Consider the following 21,812-nt stretch of genomic DNA (forward strand, 5'->3'; position numbering starts at 1 on the left):
AAAAAAATATTTAAAAAAAATGCCATAAAACTATCCCCTATTTTGTAAACACTATAACTTACTAGAAAGAGAAAGAGAGAGAGAGAAAGGAGGAGAGAGAGAGAAGCATGAGAGGGAGATGGAGAAGGGGAGAGAGAGAGAAGGGGGAGAGAAAGAAGTGGGAGAAGGAGAGAGAGAAGGGGGACAGGGAGAGAGAAGGAGGAAAGGGAGAGTGAGAAAGAAGTGGGAGAAGAGAGAGAAGGAGAGAGACAGAGAGAGGGAAAATGGGGGAGGGAGAGAGAGATTTGGGAGGGGGAGAGAGATAGAGAGAAAATAAGAGGGAGAAGTAGAGAGAGAAGGGGAGAGGGAAAGAGAAGGGCAGAAAGATAGAGAGAGAAAGGGGAGACGTAGAAAGAGAAGGGGAGAGAAAGAAAGAGAGAGAGGCAGGAGAGGGAGAAGGGGAGTGAGGGAGAAGGAGTGGGAGGAGGGAAAGAAGTGGGAGAAGGAGAGAGAGAAGGGGGAGAAAGAGAGAGAGAGAGAAGGGGGGCAGGGAGAGATAAAGCAGAGATGGAGAGAGAGAAGGAGGAAAGGGAGAGAGAAGGAGGAGAGAGAGAGTGAGAAAGAAGTGGGAGAAGGAGAGACAGAAGGTGAGAGAAAGAGAGGGAAAATGAGGGAGGGAGACAGAGAAGTGGGAGAAAAAGAGAGAGAGAGAAGAGGGGGAAGGGGAGAGAGAAGGGGGAGAGGGAAAGAGAGGGGGAGAAGGATAGAGAGTGAAAGGGGGGAATTCTAAAGAGAAGGGGAGAGAAGAGAGAGAGAAGGAGGAGAGAGAAAGAGGCAGGAGAGGGAGAAGGGGGTGGGAGAAAGAAAGAGGTGGGAGAAGAAGAGAGATATGGGGAGAGAAAGAAAGAGGGGGAAATGGGGGATGAAGAGAGAAGGGGGACAGGGAGAGAGGGGGGAAAGGAGAGAGAAGGAGAAGAGGGAGAGTGAGAAGGTGGGGAGAGAGAGAAGGGGAAGAGAGAGAAAGAAGTGGGAGAAGGAGAGAGAGAGAAGGGGAGAGAAAGAGAACGGGAAAAATGGGGGGGGGGGGGGAAGTGAGAGAAAGAGAGAGAGAAGGGGGAGAGAAAAAAGAGAGAGACATAATGTGAGAAAGAGAGGAGAGAGAGATAATTTTGGAGAGTGTGAACGGGAAAAGAGAGAGAGGGGGGAGGAGAGATAGGAGAGAGCAAAAGAAGGGGAGAGGGGGAGAGAGGGGGAAATGGAGAAAGAAGTGGGATAAACAGAAAAGGAAGGGAAGAGAGAGAGAAGGGGGAGAGGGGGAGAGAAAAAAGGGGAGAGGAAGAGAGAGAATGGCTTCCTGCCCCTCTCTCCCTGCCCACCTCCTCTCTCTCTCCCTGCTCCCCCTCTCTCTCTCTCTGCCCCTTCTCTCTCCCTGCTCCCCTCTCTCTATCTCCCTGCCCCCTCTTTCTTTTCCTGCCCCCTCTCTCTCCCTGCCCCTGTCTCTTTTCCTGCCCCTCTCTCTCCCTGCTCACCCTTTCTTTCTCTCTCACTCCTTGCCCCACTCTCTCTTTCCCTGTCCCTCTCCCTCTTTCACCCCGCCCTGTTCCTCTCTCTCTGTCCATGCTCTTCTCTCTCTCTCACACTCTCCCTGTCTTTCTCTCTCGCTCTCTGTCTTTCTCTCTCTCTCTTTCTCTCTCTCTCTCGCTCTATGTCTTTCTCTCTCGCTCTCTCTCTCTATCTTTCTCTCTCTCTCGCGCTCTCTCCCTGTCTTTCTCTCTCTCTTTCCCTCTCTCTCCCCGTCTCTCCCTCTCTCTCTCTCCCTGTCTTTTTCTCTCTCTCCCTGTCTCTCCCTCTCTCGCTCTCCGTCTTTCTCTCTTGCTCTCTATCTTTCTCTCTCTCTTGCTCTCTCCCTGTATTCTCTCTCTCTCTCTTTCTCGCTCTCTTCCTGTCTTTCTCTCTCTCTTTCTCTCTCTCTGTCTTTCTATCTCTCTCTGTCTTTCTCTGTCTCTCTCATCTCTCTGTCTTTCTCTCTCCTCTCTCTGTCTTTCTTTCTCTCGCTCTCTCCCCATCTTTCTCTCTCTCTCTCTCCCCATCTTTCTTTCTCTCTCTCGCTCTCTGTCTTTCTCTCTCTCTCTATTTCTCTCTCTCTCCCTGTCTTTCTCTCTCTCCGTCTTTCTCTCTCTCTCTCTTTCTCTCTCTCTCTCTTTCTCGCTCTCTCCACGTCTTTCTCCCTCTCGCACGCTCTCCGTCTTTCTCTCTCACTCTTTCTCTCTATCTTTCTCCCTCTCTCCCCATCTCTCTCTCTCTCCCGCTCTCTCTCTCTTTCTTTCCCCGTCTCTCTCTCTTTCTCTCTCTCTCCCCGACTTTCTCTCTCTCTCTCTCTCTCTCTGTCTTTCTCTCTGTCTTTCTCTCTGTCTTTCTCTCTCTCTCTCCCCCATCTTTCTCTCTCTCTCTTTCTCTTTCACTACCAGTCTCTCTCTTTCTTTCTCTCTCTCTCTTTCTCTCTCTCTTTTTCTTTCTCTCCCTGTCTTTCGCTCTTGCTCTCCCTCTTTCTCTCTTTCCTTCTCTCTCTTACTTTCTCTCTCTATTTCTCGCTCTCTCCCCATCTCTCTCTCTCTTGCTCTCCGTCTTTCTCTCTCGCTCAATCTATCTTTCACTCTCTCGCTCTCTCCCTGTCTTTCTCTCTCTTTCTCTCCCCGTCTCTCTCTCTTTCTCACTCTCTCCCTGTTTTTCTCTCTCTCTTTTTCTCTCTCTCGCTTTTCTCTCTGTCTTTCTTTCTTTCTCTCTGTCTCCCTCTCTCTCTCTTTCTCTCTCTCTCCGTCTTTCTCTCTCTCTATTTCTCGCTCTCTCCCTGTCTTTCTCTCTCTCCGTCTTTCTCTCTCTCTCCCTCTCTCCCCCTCTCCCCCCCCTCTCTCTCTCCCCGTCTTTCTCTCTCTTTCTCTCATATATACTTGTGGAGTAGAATAGCTGATCACAGCGCAGGAGGTCTGACTTTATTCTGACTTTACTTGCTGCATGCTTGTTACAAGCCAGTACTGCAGCCAGAGTAAACCAAGCAACTAGCATAATTAACCACATGCCGACCAGCCGCCGTAGTTGTACTGCGACAGCATGGCTTCGGCTCCGTGAATCGCCGTTATGCTACGTCGGTAGCATAAATGGCCACTAGGGGGTGCATGCGTGCCACCCGCTTGCTCCCAGAGCCGATGTGAGTGCAGAGCGGTCTCGATTGCCACCGGGCTCCCTTGATCGATCGCGGCAAATGGAGAACCAGGAGCAATGTGTGTAAACACACAGTTTCCAGTTCTCTGAGCAGTGAACTGACAGATCCTCTGTTCATACAGAGTTTCCCTGCACAGTCCCATCTCCCCTTCAGCTAGAACACTCCCTAGGATACATATTAACCCCATTCACTGCCCCCTAGTGTTAACCCTTTCAGTGCCAGTGACATTTTTTACAGTAATCAATGAAATTTTAATCGCACTGATCGCTGTATTAGTGTCAATGGTCCCAAAAATGTGTCAATATTGTCCGACGTGTCTGCCATAATGTCGCAGTCATGATAAAAATCGCTGATTGCCACCATTACTAGTAAAAAAAAATTAATAAAAATGCCATAAAACTATCCCCTATTTTGTAGACACTATAACTTTTAAGAAAATCAATCAATATACGCTTATTGCGATTTTTTTTTACCAAAAATATGTAGAAGAATACGTATCGGCCTAAACTGAGGAAAAAAAAAACGTTTTTTTAATATATATTTTTGGGGATATTTATTATAGCAAAAAGTTAAAAATAATGTGTTTTTTTTCAAAATTGTCACTCTTTTTTTGCTTATAGTGCAAAAAATAAAAACCGCAGAGGTGATCAAATACCACCAAAAGAAAGCTCTATTTGTGGGAAAAAAGGGACATCGATTTTGTTTGGGAGCCATGTCGCACAACCGCACAATTGTCCGTTTAAGCAACACAGTGCCGAATCGCAAAAAGTGGTCTGGTCTTTGGCCAGCCAAATGGTTCAGGGCTTAGGTGGTTAAAAAGAAGTCAGCGAATGACAGTGTCTATATTTCACTCTGTACAGATTTCCCTTAGTACAGCAAATCTGACAGGAACAGCTTTTGTTCATTTTAATCAAGGCTGATGTGTAAATACCAATACACGGTAATAGTAATGTAAACACAGTATTTCCTAGTCATCAGATCTAATGTTCAGTATTAATTAATTGACATGCCATCCTCTAGGGCGCCAATGGGGGTTTGCACACTGATTGTTGCTTGTCAGCTAGAAAAAAAAAATTCTGTACTTTTTACATACATATTTTACATATCCTGAAGTTTTAGCTGGAAGTTTACTCTATAGAATAAACAAAGACATTTTAGACTTATTAAAACATTGAATTACATTTGTCTACGGTACTTAGAGAACGTCTCCCATGAGTCCCTATCATAGAAAAATGTGTGACCCACTGCTCAAGTGCACAGGAACACAGAGGGATTTCCCGGGCTAAAGAGTGTGAAATAAAAGCGGTAACATGTATGCCCTGCAGGTTGAAGAGGGCAAGTCCTGTCAGGTGAATAAGAACAAGGCCTGACCTATCTGAATGTTGGCACAGGAATGTCGAAATGGCTGCCAGTGTGTTCCCTCCAAAGTTTAACCCTTAACAACAAGTATTAATAGGACTCATGAGTAGGTGTTGCATGGATTTACAGGGATGGGTTCTAAGAAAGTTTACAAGGAGCATAGGGAGGTGACATACGGATATACCATAGTAATCTGCAGATATATAAATTTGATGCTATGACACTTGTTTATTCATTAAGCACTGGATTAATCAGCTCAAATAATTGATAGGATTAGGGTTATATTTATCCTATCTATGTATCTATGTTTCTATCTATCTATCTATCTGTCTATCTGTCTATCTATCTATCTATCTATCTGTCTATCTGTCTATCTATCTATCTATCTATCTATCTATCTATCTATCTATCTATCTATCTATCCAGGGCTTTTTTTCAGCAGGGACGTGGGGGAACGCAGGTCCGGCACCTCCAACACTGATTGTATGTAATGGGAAGGGGTGCTGTACTTCAGGGTCTATTGATGCTGGCTGCTGGGAGATCCATTGTCGCTGGAAGGGATATATTTTTGCAGGGAGGGGGGGTATTGTTGCTGGGAGGTCTATTGTTGCTGGTGGGGAACCGAGGGGTCAGTTGTTGCTGGGAGGGATCTACTGTTGAGGTCAGAGTCTATTGATGCTGGCTGCCAGTAGATTGGTTGTTGCTGCCAGGAGTCTATTGTAGCTTGGTGGTTATTTAGTTGTGGGTGATCCATTGTTGCTGGGGGGGGGGTCTATTGTTGCTGGGGAAGTGGGGGTCTATTGTTGCTTGCTGCAGGGAATCTATTTGACTGCTTTTCATACAAATTACTAAGTACCACAAATGTTACTTGGTTCTGTATTCTCTAAAAGGGGCAGTACTGGGAGATGGGTATGGGGTGGAACCAAGGAACTGTTTTCGGAGGCGGGTAGGGGGCATGGACAAGGGATGACTTAGAAAGGGGGAGTTCTTGTACCTAGTCTCTGAGAAAAAAAGCCCTCTATCTATCTATCTATCTATCTATCTATCTATCTATCTATCTATCTATCTATCTATCTATCTATCTATCTATCTATCTATCTATCTATCTATCTATTTATCCATTGTAGTGTAAATAAAACATGTGATACCATTTACTCCTTTGCTGTGCGTTAACGCATGTGTGTTAAAACATGTTAACCTGTGCTGTGTTAAGGCAGCCCATTGAAAATAATTGGAATAAAAGAAAATCTATGGTCACATCATACACTTTCATATTATAAAGTAAACATTGTAATAACAATATAAACAATAGTTATATTTGATAATCCAATATAAGATGCCTTTTAGAAAAAAACTCCTTTCGTGATGTGAGTTCTGCCTGTCCACTGGTCATCTTTTTCCACAACTTCCTGGATTCCCTGCATGCTTTGCAGCTTCTTCTCTGCTGTTTACTTTCAATTTCTAAGGACTACATATCCCATGGTGCCTTGCTGCCTGCAAGCAGTGATTCCTGTACTGACTCTGCTTCCTAAAATGCCTCCTCCCAGCACCTCTGTAGTTTAGCAGGCAGGCTCAGTGAAATGTGTGACACAGCAGTGCCTACTCCCAGAATAGGTGTCAGAGAAAACATGGAAGTAAATGTGTGGGGATTGTCACAAAAGTAGTTTACAAATTTCAAGCTTGTTCAGATTAGGCTAGAAATAATTAAAATACAATGTAGAAAAGATTATATGATTTTAAATTTGATAATAAATGCACTAAGGTGATAAAAATCATAAGAGCACAAGGTCCTACCATGCAGTTGTGGGACACTGCATCCCAGGCATTCTGACGTAGTGCGTTGGTGTGCACGATGTGGAAGCGTGAATGAGCCCTACATTTTTAGATTTTTAGGATTATAGTTCTCAATAAAAATTGTAAAGTATTTTTACTCTTTTTAGTTAGCATTTTTTTAAGGTATCCAAAAGATAAATATAGTTTATGCATTAGAAACAAATTCAGTTTAGATGGTAAAACATTATACTTGTTTGGTACTTTCATCTAGGTATTTTTACAAGAAGTCTGAAGAATGCGGTCAGTGGTATTAATACTGAGAATAAAGAAGCCACAACCACTATATGTGCTCTTTGCCTAATAAAATTGTTTTACATTTTGGATGGTCAGGTTATGCTAAACCTTTGATAGGGTTGCTTTCTTGCAGCAGTTTGTGTTCTGTTTCATCAGTAATGACATGAGTTCAGTGTTGTATAACCACTTCCCGACCGGCGCACACGGATGTACGTCGGCAGAATGGCACGGGCAGGCAAATGGGCATACCTGTACGTCCCTTTAAATTTTCCGCCCTGCCATCGCGAGCGCGCCGCCGGTCGGGACCCCCGTGATACCCGCGATCGTCCCATGGGGCGGCTGAACTGGGAGATGCCATTGTGAACAGCATCTCCCCGCTCTGCCTAGCAACAAGTGACGCTGATCTCTGCTCCATGTGATTGGAGCAGAGATCAGTGTTCATTAAAAGAAAACCCAGCCCCCAACAGTTAGTAACACGCCCCTAGGAACACTTAACCCCCACACTGCCAAACACTGGTTAACCCCTTCACTGCCAGTGTCATTTACACAGGAATCACTGCATTTGTGATTGCTGTATAAATGACAATGGTCCCAAAAATGTGTCAAAAATGTCCGAGTGTCTGCCATAATGTCGCAGTCACAATAAAAATCGCTGATCGCCGCCATTACTAGTAAAAAACAATGATTAATAAAAATTCCATAAAACTATCCCCTATTTTGTAAACGCTATAACTTTTGCGCGAACCAATCAATAATCGCTTATTGCGATTTTTTTACCAAAAATATGTAGAAGAATACGTATCGCCCTAAACTGATGGAAAAAAATGTTTTTTTATATATTTTTGGGGGATATTTATTATAACAAAAAGTAAAAAATAATGCATTTTTTTTTCAAAATTGTCGCTCTATTTTTGTTTATAGCGCAAAAAATAAAAACCGCAGGGGTGATCAAATACCACCAAAAGAAAGCTCTATTTGTGGGAAAAAAAGGACGTCAATTTTGCTTGGGAGCCACATCGCATGACCGCGAAATTGTCAGTTAAAGCGACGCAGTGCCGAATCGCAAAAAGTGGTCTGGTCTTTGGCCAGCAAAATGGTTCGGGCTGAAGTGGTTAAGATGGTCAGTTATGACTTGTGGCACTGAAGACCTATGTATGTAGAGCAGATCCCCTCCTTGTTCTCAGGCTTGGTCTGCAGTCTTTCTGCTTATGAAACTGTATAGTTCCGACTAATGACATTATAATTATAAACAAATCAATGTGTGCATGATATTTGCATTGGTCCATGCCTGTTACAACATCTCTTTAAGCACAAGTATTAACTTGGTGTCCCTGATTATGCTAAAATAATTAACAGTATTAAAAAATAATGCATATAAAAAATAATAAATATTATAATTAAATGTTCTTTAAAACAATATTTTCACACAATTTTCACCAAGGATTCACATATTTTTCAATTGAATTTTGTAAAAAATTGTGTGACATCATTTATAACTAGATTAACGATGATAACAATAACATTTGCTTTCTATGTCTGAAAATAATGTTATGATTTCACAAAAAATTTGAATGCATTGATCTACTTTAATATAAATATGTAATCTAAATGATTTTTCACTAATTTGTATGTATAGATGAATTGGCAAAGATTATCACACTAACTTTTATCCCCGGAATACACCTTCTGGTTGGTGTTAACTGTGAGGTTTTATTAGGTGTCTATTGAGAAGGGTAAAAAAAAGGTGCTTTTTCCAGGTGGTGCTAAAATTACAATAATGAAACAAAATAACAATTTATGAGCAATAAAGGCTTACAGTGACTACGTGCTATTTCATATAAAAAAAAAAAAAAAAAAAAAAAAAAATATATATATATATATATATATATATATATATATATAATTCCACACAAATTGTACACATTTTTGGTATGTAAATTAGAACATTTTGATGAGAAAAATGTTTGTTATAAAATTATGAAGGCAATAAAAAAAACATAGTGAATTTACCCTACTGTGTTTTACAAGTACTGGTACACTTTTAAAAAAAAGCTCTTATACAGTGTCCATGCAATGGCCTCTCAATAAAGTTTGATTAAAAATGTATTGTAATATTTTTGAAAGTAGACTGAAATTGTTATCCTACCAGAGTATAAGTCTAGGTTGATACTAGTCTGCACTGTAAAATGCAGCATTTTACTGTGGTGGCCACTGCAGCATCAGCTCTGGCAGAGAGTTGAGTACCTCATCACAGTGCTTGGTTTTTTTTTTTTACTAATTTATTTGAAGTGTCACCTAGTGACACTTCTTTCATGCCACCGCTCAGCAGCGCAACACACCGTGGCACGCAGTGCCATCTTGTGCAATGCGGAATAATGCACACATGCTGTATTTTTGCATGCTACAACTCAACGTACATTGCATCAGCATTTTGGTGTAAATATATATTGGTTGAGGTATGAAGGATAACCATGAAATAACATCCCTAACCATCAACAATCCAGCATACTAATTGGGACTTTGAAGGTGCCAATACAAAATATAAGACCAATGTTGCAATAATACCATTGTACTTTATTCCATATACAAATGTTTTCTATGTGTTCTAGCGGTAACCTGCATTTATCCAGTGCTGAAAAAACACAGGTCATCACACATAGGGTGTTATTTACAAAAGGCAAATCCACTTTGCACTGCAAGTGCACTTGGAAGTGCAGTCACTCTAAATCTGATGGGTAGATCTGAAATGAGTTGAAGCTCTGCTGATTTTATCATCCAATCATGTGCAAGCTAAAATGCTGTTTTTTTCCTTTAGTAAATAATCCCCATAGTGTGAATGAGCCCTAAGATGGTTTTATGTGTCCTTTACACAGTTTACTGAACAGTTGGGCATATATTTACTAGATAGGGCTGTCCATTTTTCAAGAGAAATTTCCTTTAGCTTGGTGAATGAAATTAAACTCTGCTGGCTTTCATCACGTCCATAATCCAATCATGTGCAAGAAAAAATATTATTTTTTTAAATGTATTTCCCTTTCACATGATTGGTTATTGTTTGCAAAGCCAAGCTCAATTCCCTTGCAAAAGATAGTTAATCAACTACAAAATATAAAAAAAAAAAAAAATATATATATATATATATATATATATATAGATATAGATATATAGATCTCTCTCTCTCTCTATCTATATATATACACATATATACAGTGTGTGTGTATATATATATATATATATATATATATATATATATATATATATATATATAGATAGATATATATATATATATAGATATAAAGATATATAGATCTCTCTCTCTCTCTTTCTCTCTATCTATCTATCTATCTATTTATCTATCTATCTATATATATATATATATATATATATATACACATTGCTTTAGACAAAATATTTCCCACAATAGAAAAGACTAATTTCAAATGATTCTCTGTCCATCACTAGGTCAATTGCTTTCATGTAAAATCGATCTGGTTTTATTCTGTGCATATTGTATTTTTCAGTGTAGCATTACAGTGAATAAGCTAATTTTTCTAAAGCATCGATTAGCAATACCTTAAAGCATATATTCCTCTAATAGTCAATTATGTCGCTGATGCACATCAGACATAATTAGGCAATTCTGCAATCCATTAAGCATGTCAATGTCGCTATTGCTCTTTGATCTTTAGGATGCATTTAAAAGAAGCACCATCATTATTGGAAACTGAATTTCAAGCACAGTGAGTTTCAGGACACATAAGTGGCTCAGGGGTTAAAATGTCATATTTTCTGTAACATGATATTGGCCAGCAGGAGGAGTTAGTGAGAAAGATTAAAGTTGCGGAAAAAAGTCAGGAAGGAACCTTACACACACAGATACACACTTACTATACACACACACACACACACACACTCACCCTCCCACCTCCAGTCCTCCCTTCAAGAGAAACTCTTTTCCTCCTTCCAGCAAGGTTCTGGGTGGCTGAGAGAAGGAGGAAGATTAAACAGTAGACTACTGCTAAAAATAATTAATCCTACAGCAAGGGAGGCTGACAATCCTAAGGAGGAATATTCCTAATGTCTTTGGCATGCCAATAAAACCAAATTACCCAGAAGAAGAAATTAAGAGGGATTTATAATGAGCTTATTACAGGATCTTTTCTATTGATGGCTGAACTTAATATTTGGGGCATTTCTGCAGAGCTTCAATTTCATGTGAAGGATAGATCAGCTTAAGAGGGAGAAGTGAGTGTTGCTTAATGTGTTAGACACATGACATGCCTCCAGAGACACGTATGCTAATCAGCTGCACTTATATAATGAAGCTGCGATAACTTCTGACAGCTCTTGGATGGAAACAGCAGACCGGAGAGAAAATATTCACTGGATTTACTAGGAGTTACAAGAAGACTAAACAAGGATTTAATATATACCACGAAACAGAATTGCTGATCGGATTTTAAGAAAAAAAAAATATATCCTTAAGATTATTCGGCTTTTATAGAGTCTTGCATCAAAGGCAACATTGGAGATGATGGGCAGTAAGTGGCTGTCATGATGAGAGGTTTCTCCTTCAAGATTTTATAACCTCTGTAGAGGTGCCCAAGCAACCTTTGCAATTGCTCACTTGACTGTCCCAATGGAAGATACAGACCTATCCAAAGTCACTCCATCTTTATGGCTCGGTGCTTACAATGTTGGATCTGATATAAGTACAGGAGACCCCAATATTCAATAGCAGTCTGGAGGGTCCAGCCTAAAGGTAAGGAAAAGTAGAAGTAGAGGCAAAAAAAAAAGCACACTGTTCCCTTTTAATCTTGTGCTTTCACACTAGGACTATCCTAGCAGCTCTGCAAACAATAAGTTCTGCTTAAGAATGTGTGTATGTTTAATACAAACCATGTCCTAGCTATATATATCAGGTTTCTGTGTGCACGTAATAATTTACAACATGAAAGGACTGAAAAACATCTTTACATTCTCCAAATATTCAACGCAAATGCTGCTGTCTTAAGAGGATTTCACTTAAAGCTTTTTATACATCAGCCTACAGTGTTGGTCTGTTTGTACTCCAAAAGGCATTGTGGTTTAGGCTGATTATGTGTAGTGTACTATTAATTATTGTAAATCTCATCACCTTGTAACCAGTCTCATAATTACTCCTGACAATGTGTACTGATTTAGTTGTCACTTGTCATCGTGCAATATGTTAAACAGTTGTCGTGTCCTGTCTTGTGGCATCACTTGTGTTCTCAGTAAAAACCCATTTTCTCAATACTTATACATCCCTTACCTACAGTGACCTAGGTGATAATCTTCACTTTACATTACGTAAATTTACTTAGGCACAAGTATCAGGGAAAAGCTAATTCTACCCTCATACAGATAGTGAAAAGAGATGGAAAATGTACATGATTTATTTAGTAGAATTTATAAATACTTTATTTTTTTTTTTCATTCAATGACATTTCTAATATTTCTTGAAACTGAACGCAAGGATACTTTAACCAATATATTGTTATATTTGCCAATATTTGTGGAAATAATTCTTAAAGACACTTAGCAGCTGAGCCGATGCATGTGCGCTTGTTGCATGCAACAGTCAGAGGATCACAAAAAATGTCATCAATGGTTGTATATCTTTATTAAAATATAAACATTTTCTTTAAAATGTGCTTTTTAATAAATAAAAAAAATAAAATAAAATTATAAATGTTAAAAATGCACATACTTGGGTAGGGTATATTTGGCCCATGAAACCAGGGCTAGCATTTACACATATGCTATCCCTTGGAATTGAGAGGAGTTTTAGATATTACTCGCTGTTCTTACTAATGGGAGAGCTGACACAATTATTTGTGACTGAGTCATACTAAACTGTTTTATTTATTTAGGCAAATCCATATTCCACTCATCAAATAGTAGAAACTAGGGAGAGTCTGAAAATGTAAGTCATTAAAACCCAGCAGATCTGAGAAGATGTCTTGTCACAAAATTGATGATGTCTAGGGAATTCCATGAGACACAATCAGAAGATCAATGTTGTTAAATGAATAGGCATAAAATACATCTATCACTTTATATACAAGTATGGGTATATTATAGTATGTCCTTTTGGGTTTGGCAGAGTTAAAAAAAGTTTTATAAAGGTAGGTAGCAAATGCTGGTTCATCTCCCTATGCTTTCTGCATGGACTTCACCTTCAAAGATTTTATCCTTTAGATATGTTACCAAAATGGAAATAAACAACATGAAATATGGCATTGAATATGCATAAACTTGGGCTAGTAAAAACTTAAAATTACTCTGCCATATTCAATTTCTAAACCAACCCAACTTGATACACCTGCAATATGCAAATACTGACTTTTATGTAAGTCAAAGCTGTGGTGCACACCAACGCAACTACAGTGCAATGTTGCTTCTTAAAATACAAACACAAGTCATGCATAATTCAAAACTGAACCTTAAACTTAGAATGAAAGTAAAACTACCAAACTATGTACAATATTCTCAAAAGACTACATGTGGTTAGGCCAGCTGTTAATATTTGATCTTACAACAGTAAAAACTACTTGTGTTAGATGTTGGGTGCCTCCAGCAATTTTAACTGTGTTGTGCTCCTACCTAGTGAAAAAGAAAAATATCTCCCAATGAAAGTGATTTCCCAGCATGCTGGTCGATCTGAGTAACATGCACCTGTGTCCCCTATGTGACTGTATTATAGCCAGCATCGGTCTAATCATTTGCCTCACTGCATGGCTAGCTAAATGTACACTATCGGAAAAACGTTTATATGTACATATGGTTAACACATTGAATAATAAAAAAAAAAAAGAATATTCTACAAATGGAGCCATTAATAGTTTTACTAAGTATAGTATCTTTAACTAGTGAACACATTGTGGCTCAGTGCTTCTATGACAGTATGTAGTATCATTAGCACCTACATAGTATGATAATGGCATCAAGCACAATAGGAAGACTTTACAGAAATAAGAGATTGGATAGGGCTAACATACAGTACTTTGGCTTATCCCCTGATAATATTCAAAAACCTAATGCAAAACTAGTCTTGTTCCGGTGTTTGCAAACCTGTTATGGTTTAGAGATGTGTTCTACATGTCCACCTTTTAAGTTGTAAAAGTCCATCCGCTACAGTAAAGGAATGCTAGAATAGCGTGTGTCTGACAAAGTGCATCCAGATCATTTGGATACAGGAGATGTAGAGGAAGCATGCTTTGCATCTGTCCTGATAATCTGTAGCAAGAGGACACATTCCATGGAAAACCAGCAGACTCTCAACCTGCCCTGATCATCAGAGTCAAATTTTCAAACAAATGTACAATATCCTCAATGGAAAACATCAATGCAATAGTCATTATGTTACTTAGAAAGCCAGCATTTTTATGGAAAAGTTTAAAACAAATGGAGACATTTAAAGAAATATGTTTCTAACAAGTATTCACTAGTTAAACAACATAGGTGTCCCACTGATGCCGCATACACATGATCGGAATTCTCGTCGGAAAAAGCTCTGATGGTTTTCCCGACAGAATTCCGACGGAATTCGGCTCAAGCTGTCTTGCCTACACACGGTCACATCAAATTCCGATCATTTATAATGCGGTGACGTACAACACGTACGACGTGACTAGAAAAAGGAAGTTCAATAGCCAGTAGCCAATAGCTTCTGTCTCCTAGTTGAATCTGACCATGCGTGATTTTTGGCGTGTCGGAATTGCATACACACGATTGGAATTACCAATAGAAAGTTTTTCCGTCTGAAAAATTGAGAACATGCTATCAATTTTTGGCTGGCGGAAATTCTGACAGCTAAATTCCGATGGAGCATACACACGGTCGCATTTTCCGATGAAAAGCTCTCATCTGTCTTTTTCTGGCCGGAATTCCGATCGTGTGTCTACGCGGCATGAGAATATCAGTATTTGGATTAACGTTAAAGCCCATCTAAGGGAAAATATTTGTGCTACCCCCTTTCCTCCCAATCATTTGCATTTAAAATTCCTGAATCAACCATCCTAATCAGCTATGTGCAATCAATCTGCTTCCAGGAGTAGACATTCTGTACCTAACCACAGGTAACCCTTGGAGGTTCAGATACATGCATATAGATGCTTAAAGCATTGGAGAGCTGCAGCTCCTGTCAGCTGTACACACTGAACACTGACTTCTGATCGAAACACCTGGGGTTCCAGACGCAAGTATCCACAGCATACTTTCTGCATGAATCTGTAGGAGGACACTTTTTCCCAGCTTTTATTTATTTATATTTAAAGGAATTAAAAGGTAGTAGGGGAGGGGGGGGTCTGGCATTCCCAGATTATGGAAATCAGCTTTCAAATTTGGTGCTAATTTAGTTCTGGCTACAGCCATGGAGAATAATTATCTTAAGCTTTCCAAGTTTATCTAAAATCAAAAACTGAACAATTTTGTTTTCTATAGGAAACTTCTAGAAATGTTAATTGAACCTACCTTATATACTTTTTGTCTGGAATTACAAGTATCAGTGCACTATCTCTGCCTAATGTTTCATAGCTGTATATCCACAGTGTGGAATCATCTCCGGCGTTGTAGACCGTGAACATACTAGTCGTTGTGCGTGAGTTGGAGTGAGATTTGGTGATGTCACTGCTGTGTTGCTCATTATTTTCCTGAGGAGTTGCTGGAGAGGAGGCTGTAACTGAAGACCTGCAGTGGTTTATTTATTCTGTGGAGCTATGCTTTCTGCTTCTCTCCTACTGCTTTTTGATCATTGCTCAACCAGTCATCGAAGAGCAGTTCTGACATAAGGAAGCAAAGCTGTGCTACTCTACCAAGATGGCTTCCTAAGTACAGATACACATCTTAGAACAAGGCACGATAGATTAGTAAAGAGATAATGATCAAATGCAGGGAGTCTACAGACAATGCTAGTTTCTCTGTTTCTCTGCTCTTTTTTCAGAGCAAAATCTTCTCAGGAATGTGTACGTTTCCCATGGGACAAAGCTTAAACCTAGTGGTTGGCACCAAGCACTGTACTGTGGAAAGCAGGGGAAGCATATTTCCCCATACTGAGAAGTAACAGAGATTTGCTAAGCTCTAGTGGCAGTGGTATTTGCGTATGCTCTTGTGTTGGGTCCAGGAGAAGATCACCACCCAGAAGGCAGAAAAGCATACTATGATTAGGATTCCCATATGTATATCCGGAGGATTGATCAAGTGATTGCTGGAAACTCTTCTTGGTTGTAATGATGCCCAGTGCTGTTTATCAATAGCGTTCTGGTGAGCGCATACTGGTGAACGAAGTCACTGGAGTCACTTCATATTTTTTCATTATCGTACTGGGAAGTGTCACTACCAGGGGACTTTTCTTCAATTGCTATAACAATTTTTGTACTTAGTGGACTTTTTGATTTGTATGGGAGTTCTTCTATGGACACTATATAAACACTGTTATGGTGTGTCTTAACCACTTGCCGACCGCCGCACGCCGATGTACGTCGGCAGAATGGCACGGGCAGGCATAAGCACATACATGTACGTCCTTTGCCTCCCGCGGGTCGGGGGCCCGATCGGGCCCCCGCCCGGTGCCTGCGGCGGTCGGTTTTCGTTCGGGAGCGATCCCGGACGAGGGGACGGCCATTCATTCATGGCCACCCCCTCGCGATCGCTCCCGACGAATGGAAATCCCCGGTGACATCACTTCCTCTCCTGTAATGTAAACACAGGAGAGGAAGTGATGTATTCTCTCCTCCGTGTCGGTATTTTTCGTTCCGACACGGAGGAGAGCGGATCAGTGAGTTGCACCAACACATCCCACACACAGTAGAACATGCCAGGCACACTCACACCCCCCCTTTACCCCCCGATCACCCCCCCAATTACCCCTGCCCCCCAGTCACAGTGACACCAATGTCATTTTTTTTTTTTTTTTTTTTTTTTTTGCATTGGTGTCATTTGTGACTGTAATAACTGTTAGGGCAGTTAGGGTTAGCCCCCTTTAGTTCTAATGTACCCCCCTAACCCCCCCAATAAAGGTTTAACCCCGTGATCACCCCCCGTCGCCAGTGTCACTAAGGCTGGGTTCACATTGCAGCGGTTTATGAGAACGAATGTGATTCGCACCGCACTGCAGTGCAAATCACATCCGATCTCTGTGCGATTCGAGTTCAGCCATTCGCCGCACCCGCCGCACCCGCCACACCCGCCGCACCCGCCGCAAATTCGCACGGGACCCTTTTTTTGGCCCGCAGCAGAATCGGATCGCATGGGTGTTCACACCATGCGATCCGAGTTTGCAGATCGCACTGCGATATGCGAACTGATCTGGGGGTGTCAGTAACATTTCACTGACACTCCCAGCAGTTCGCATAGGGCAGTGTGAACTGCCGCCGGGAGGCATGCGATGCGGGAACCCGCCGCGGATTCGCGGCGTTTCCGCATCGCTCCAGTGTGAACCCAGCCTAATAAGCGATCATTTTTCTGATCGCCGTATTAGTGTCACAGGTGACGCTAGTTAGGCAGGTAGGTATTTAGGTTCGCCGCAGCTTTTTATAGCGCTAGGGACCCCCATATACTACCGCATAAAGCCCCCTGATTGCCCCCTAGTTAACCCTTTCACCAGTGATCACCATATAACTGTTACAGGTGACGCTGGTTGGTTAGTTATTTTTTTATAGTTTCAGGGCACCCGCCATTTATTACCTAATAAAGGTTTAACCCCCTGATCACCCGGCAGGTGTCATTTGTGACTAATAACTGTTAGGGCAGTTAGGGTTAGCCCCCTTTAGTTCTAAGGTACCCCCCTAACCCCCCCAATAAAGGTTTAACCCCGTGATCACCCCCCGTCGCCAGTGTCACTAAGGCTGGGTTCACATTGCAGCGGTTTATGAGAACGGATGTGATTCGCACCGCACTGCAGTGCAAATCACATCCGATCTCTGTGCGATTCGAGTTCAGCTATACAGATAGTATGGCTGAATTCGTGTCGCACCCGCCGCACCCGCCGCAAACTCGCACGGGACCCTTTTTTTGGTCCGCAGCAGAATCGGATCGCATGGGTGTTCACACCATGCGATCCAAGTTTGCAGATCGCACTGCGATATGCGAACTGATCTGGGGGTGTCATTAACATTTCACTGACACTCCCAGCAGTTCGCATAGGGCAGTGTGAACTGCCGCCGGGAGGCATGCGATGCGGGAACCCGCCGCGCATTCGTGGCGTTCCCGCATCGCTCCAGTGTGAACCCAGCCTAATAAGCGATCGTTTTTCTGATCGCTGTATTAGTGTCACAGGTGACGCTAGTTAGGCAGGTAGGTATTTAGGTTCGCCGCAGCTTTTTATAGCGCCAGGGACCCCCATATACTACCGCATAAAGCCCCCTGATTGCCCCCTAGTTAACCCTTTCACCAGTGATCACCATATAACTGTTACAGGTGACGCTGGTTGGTTAGTTATTTTTTTATAGTTTCAGGGCACCCGCCATTTATTACCTAGTCTCACTAGTGTACCCCTAAATTTAGGGGTGTCTACTTTCTAAAATGGGGTCATTTGGGGGGGGGGGGGGTTTGTGCCATCTTGGCATTTTATGGCCTTCAAAACTGTAACGCCCTTAGAAAGCCTGAAGGCGGTGCTTGGTTTTTGGGGCCCCGTACGCGGCTAGGCTCCCAAAAAGTCCCACATATGTGGTATCCCCGTACTCAGGAGAAGCAGCAGAATTTATTTTGGGGTGTCATTTCACATATGCCCATGGCATGCGTGAGCAATATATCATTTAGTGACAACTTTGTGAAAAAAAAAAAAAGTTTGTAATTTTCCCGCAACTTGTGGCAAAATATAAAATATTCCATGGACTCAACATGCCTCTCAGCAAATAGCTTGGGGTGTCTACTTTCTAAAATGGGGTCATTTGTGGGGGTTTTGTGCCATCTTGGCATTTTATGGCCTTCAAAACTGTAATAGGTAGTGAGAAGTGAACTCAAAAAATTACGCCCTTAGAAAGCCTGAAGGCGGTGCTTGGTTTTCGGGGCCCCGTACGCGGCTAGGCTCCCAAAAAGTCCCACATATGTGGTATCCCCGTACTCAGGAGAAGCAGCAGAATTTATTTTGGGGTGTCATTTCACATATGCCCATGGCATGCATGAGCAATATATCATTTAGTGACAACTTTGTGAAAAAAAAAAAAAAAAAAAAAAAGTTTGTAATTTTCCCGCAACTTGTGGCAAAATATAAAATATTCCATGGACTCAACATGCCTCTCAGCAAATAGCTTGGGGTGTCTACTTTCTAAAATGGGGTCATTTGTGGGGGTTTTGTGCCATCTTGGCATTTTATGGCCTTCAAAACTGTAATAGGTAGTGAGGCGTGAAATCAAAAATTTACGCCCTTAGAAAGCCTGAAGGCGGTGCTTGGTTTTCGGGGCCCTGTACGCGGCTAGGCTCCCAAAAAGTCCCACATATGTGGTATCCCCGTACTCAGGAGAAGCAGCAGAATTTATTTTGGGGTGTCATTTCACATACGCCCATAGCATGTGTGAGCAATATATCATTTAGTGACAACTTTGTGTAAAAAAAAAAAAAAATTTTTTTTTTGTCATTATTCAATCGCTTGAGGCAAAAAAATAAAATATTCAATGGGCTCAACATGCCTCTTATCAATTTCCTTAGGGGGTCTACTTTCCAAAATGGGGTCATTTGTGGGGGTTTTGTACTGCCCTGTCATTTTAGCACCTCAAGAAATGAGATAGGCAGTCGTAAACTAAAAGCTGCGTAAATTCCAGAAAACGTACCTTAGTTTGTAGATGTGACAACTTTTGCGCAAACCAATAAATATACAATTATTGACTTTTTTTTTACCAAAGACATGTGGCTGAATACATTTTGGCCTAAATGTATGACTAAAATTGAGTTTATTGGATTTTTCTAATAACAAAAAGTAGAAAATATCATTTTTTTTCAAAATTTGCGGTCTTTTTACGTTTATATCGCAAAAAATAAAAATCGCAGAGGCAATCAAATACCATCAAAAGAAAGCTCTATTTGTGGGAAGAAAAGGACGCAAATTTTGTTTGGGTACAACATTGCATGACCGCGCAATTACCAGTTAAAGCAGCGCAGTGCCAAAGTGTAAAAAGACCTCTGGTCATTTACCAGCAAAATGGTCCGGTCTGAAAGTGGTTAATTCATATTAACATTTACTTTTTCATGTTCATTTAAGATATATTAAATGATTACTAAGAGTTTTTGGTCCTGAACTTGTTTGAGCTTTATTATTATTTATTAGGTAGGCCACTTTTGGTGCTAGCGACTCTACCTCTCAAGTGCTTGTTGATCTTTCACCATTTTGTCAACCATGTTTCTTTATCTAGCCCAGGGAAAATACAGCTTCACATTATTGGTTTTGCCACTCAGAAGCACACACTCAGCTATTTTTAATAATCTGTGGTGCTAAGCTTTACTAAGAAGAGGAGTTAAGTAGGCCACATTTAAATTTTGCATCATTTTATTATATTAAACTGAAAAGTTTATATTTTTATGCATACTTTTTTTGTATTGATACAGTGCATGTTTGCTGTCATTTTTTAATTTCAGAAAACTGCAGAAAAAATGGTGCTTTCCAATAACGATTGATTATGATGAGTATCATATCAGATACAGGATAGAAAAATTGGATGAGCAAACTGAAATATACACTATATTGTCAAAAGTATTGAGACACCCGCCTTTACATGCACATGAACTTTAATGACATACCAGTCTTAGCCCACAGTGTTCAATATTGAGTTGGCCCACCCTTTGCAGCTATAACAGCTTCAACTCTTCTGGGAAGGCTGTCCACAAGGTTTAGGAGTGTGTCTATAGGAATGTTTGACCATTCTTCCAGAAGGGAAGGTTATGACAGTGCAGGCCTTCACCTCAAACTCGTTAATCCATGTCTTTGCATGTTCCAGTCTCCATCAAAGTCTCCAAACAATGCATTTCCAGTCTCCATTCAGTTTTCCATCCTTTTTTGTAGCTTTTTTCCTGCTCATAGCACAAAACTAGTAAAGCTAATTAAAACGGAATGAAGATAGATCTTATATTTTCCATCTGCTCCCCATTGACTACACTGTAGAAATGTAAAAACCAGCATAAATATTTTGTGTTTTAGAACGGAAGGAAAATAATGAAAATGTATTGCTTATGGTGATATGAGCAAACAGAAAAAAATACTAGTATACTATTTTTCTTCCTTTTTTTAAAGAACAAGGATTGGAAAATGGATCAAAGACCAAAATAAAAATAAATATTGGCACATACCATTTCATTTTATTTTTTATGGTCTCTGAATATCAGTTTGTCATTGTTATGTCTCCCTAGAAGTGTGTCTAACTACTACCCAGTAGATTAGGGAACATGTCTGACAACTCTGGAAGACCTCAATATTGGATCTGGCCCCCAACTAAAGGTCAGATTGTGCATAATGTGAAAGTTACAGTAAATGAATAGGAAAGCAGCTTTTTAGAAATAGCGCCTGTAAAGTGCCTGAAAACTGCCTCCCATGCTGTCCGAGTGTGAAAACCTGAGTGCTTTCACACTGGGGCAGTGCGCTTGCGGGACGTTAGAAAAATTCCTGCAAGCAGCATCTTTGGGGCGGTTTGGGAGCACTGTTGGGTCTAACCAAAGGCATGAAAAGGATCACAGGCCCATTGCAACAAGTGCATAGAATCCTAACCTATACCGCATTTCAAGTAGATAACATCTATGACAAAATAGCATAATGTATGTTTTCTAAAAGTAGAACAGAGGAGACAAGAAGGGGAGGAAAGGGGAATCCTGTTGCTAGAATGCAGTAGGGGATATGAAGGCTGTGGGTATGGTGTAGTGTAGAAGATAAGCCAGAGAAAAGGTGGCCAGAACAGGGACAGACGTTAACAAGGAGGGTGGAAGATGGGGTTGGGAGGGGGGGGGGGGAGAGGCAGACAGGAGGGAAATGGAGCAGGGAGTAGAGAAATAAAGGGAATGAAAAGAAAAAGGGTGGAGGGAATGGGAGGTGGAGTCTTTATATGGGGGAAATAAACCAGTGATGAAAGGGACAGCAAGGTACACCAACATCCCCAGGTGGCAAGAAGGGCATACTTCTATGTGGTGGAACTATTCCATGAAGTGGTTGGAAGTGGGTGGTCCCTTAATTAAGACATAAGTT

At 41.0% G+C, this 21,812-nt stretch overlaps 1 protein-coding gene across 1 annotated transcript in view; it reads left to right on the forward strand.

Annotated features, from left to right (window-relative positions):
* Positions 1 to 10,512: 10,512 nt before the first annotated feature.
* The window catches only part of NRTN (neurturin), a 213,683-nt gene continuing 202,383 nt past the window's right edge, over positions 10,513 to 21,812 (forward strand). The window contains exon 1 of the mRNA XM_077476280.1: positions 10,513 to 11,387. The gene's annotated coding sequence lies outside the window, so the exon portion shown is untranslated. The remainder of the gene's footprint in view (positions 11,388 to 21,812) is intronic.

The sequence above is a fragment of the Lithobates pipiens genome, unplaced genomic scaffold (assembly GCF_037356315.1).
Source record: "Lithobates pipiens isolate NorthernLeopardFrog02 unplaced genomic scaffold, aLitPip1_a1.2 Scaffold_13, whole genome shotgun sequence".
NCBI classification, from domain to species: domain Eukaryota; kingdom Metazoa; phylum Chordata; class Amphibia; order Anura; family Ranidae; genus Lithobates; species Lithobates pipiens.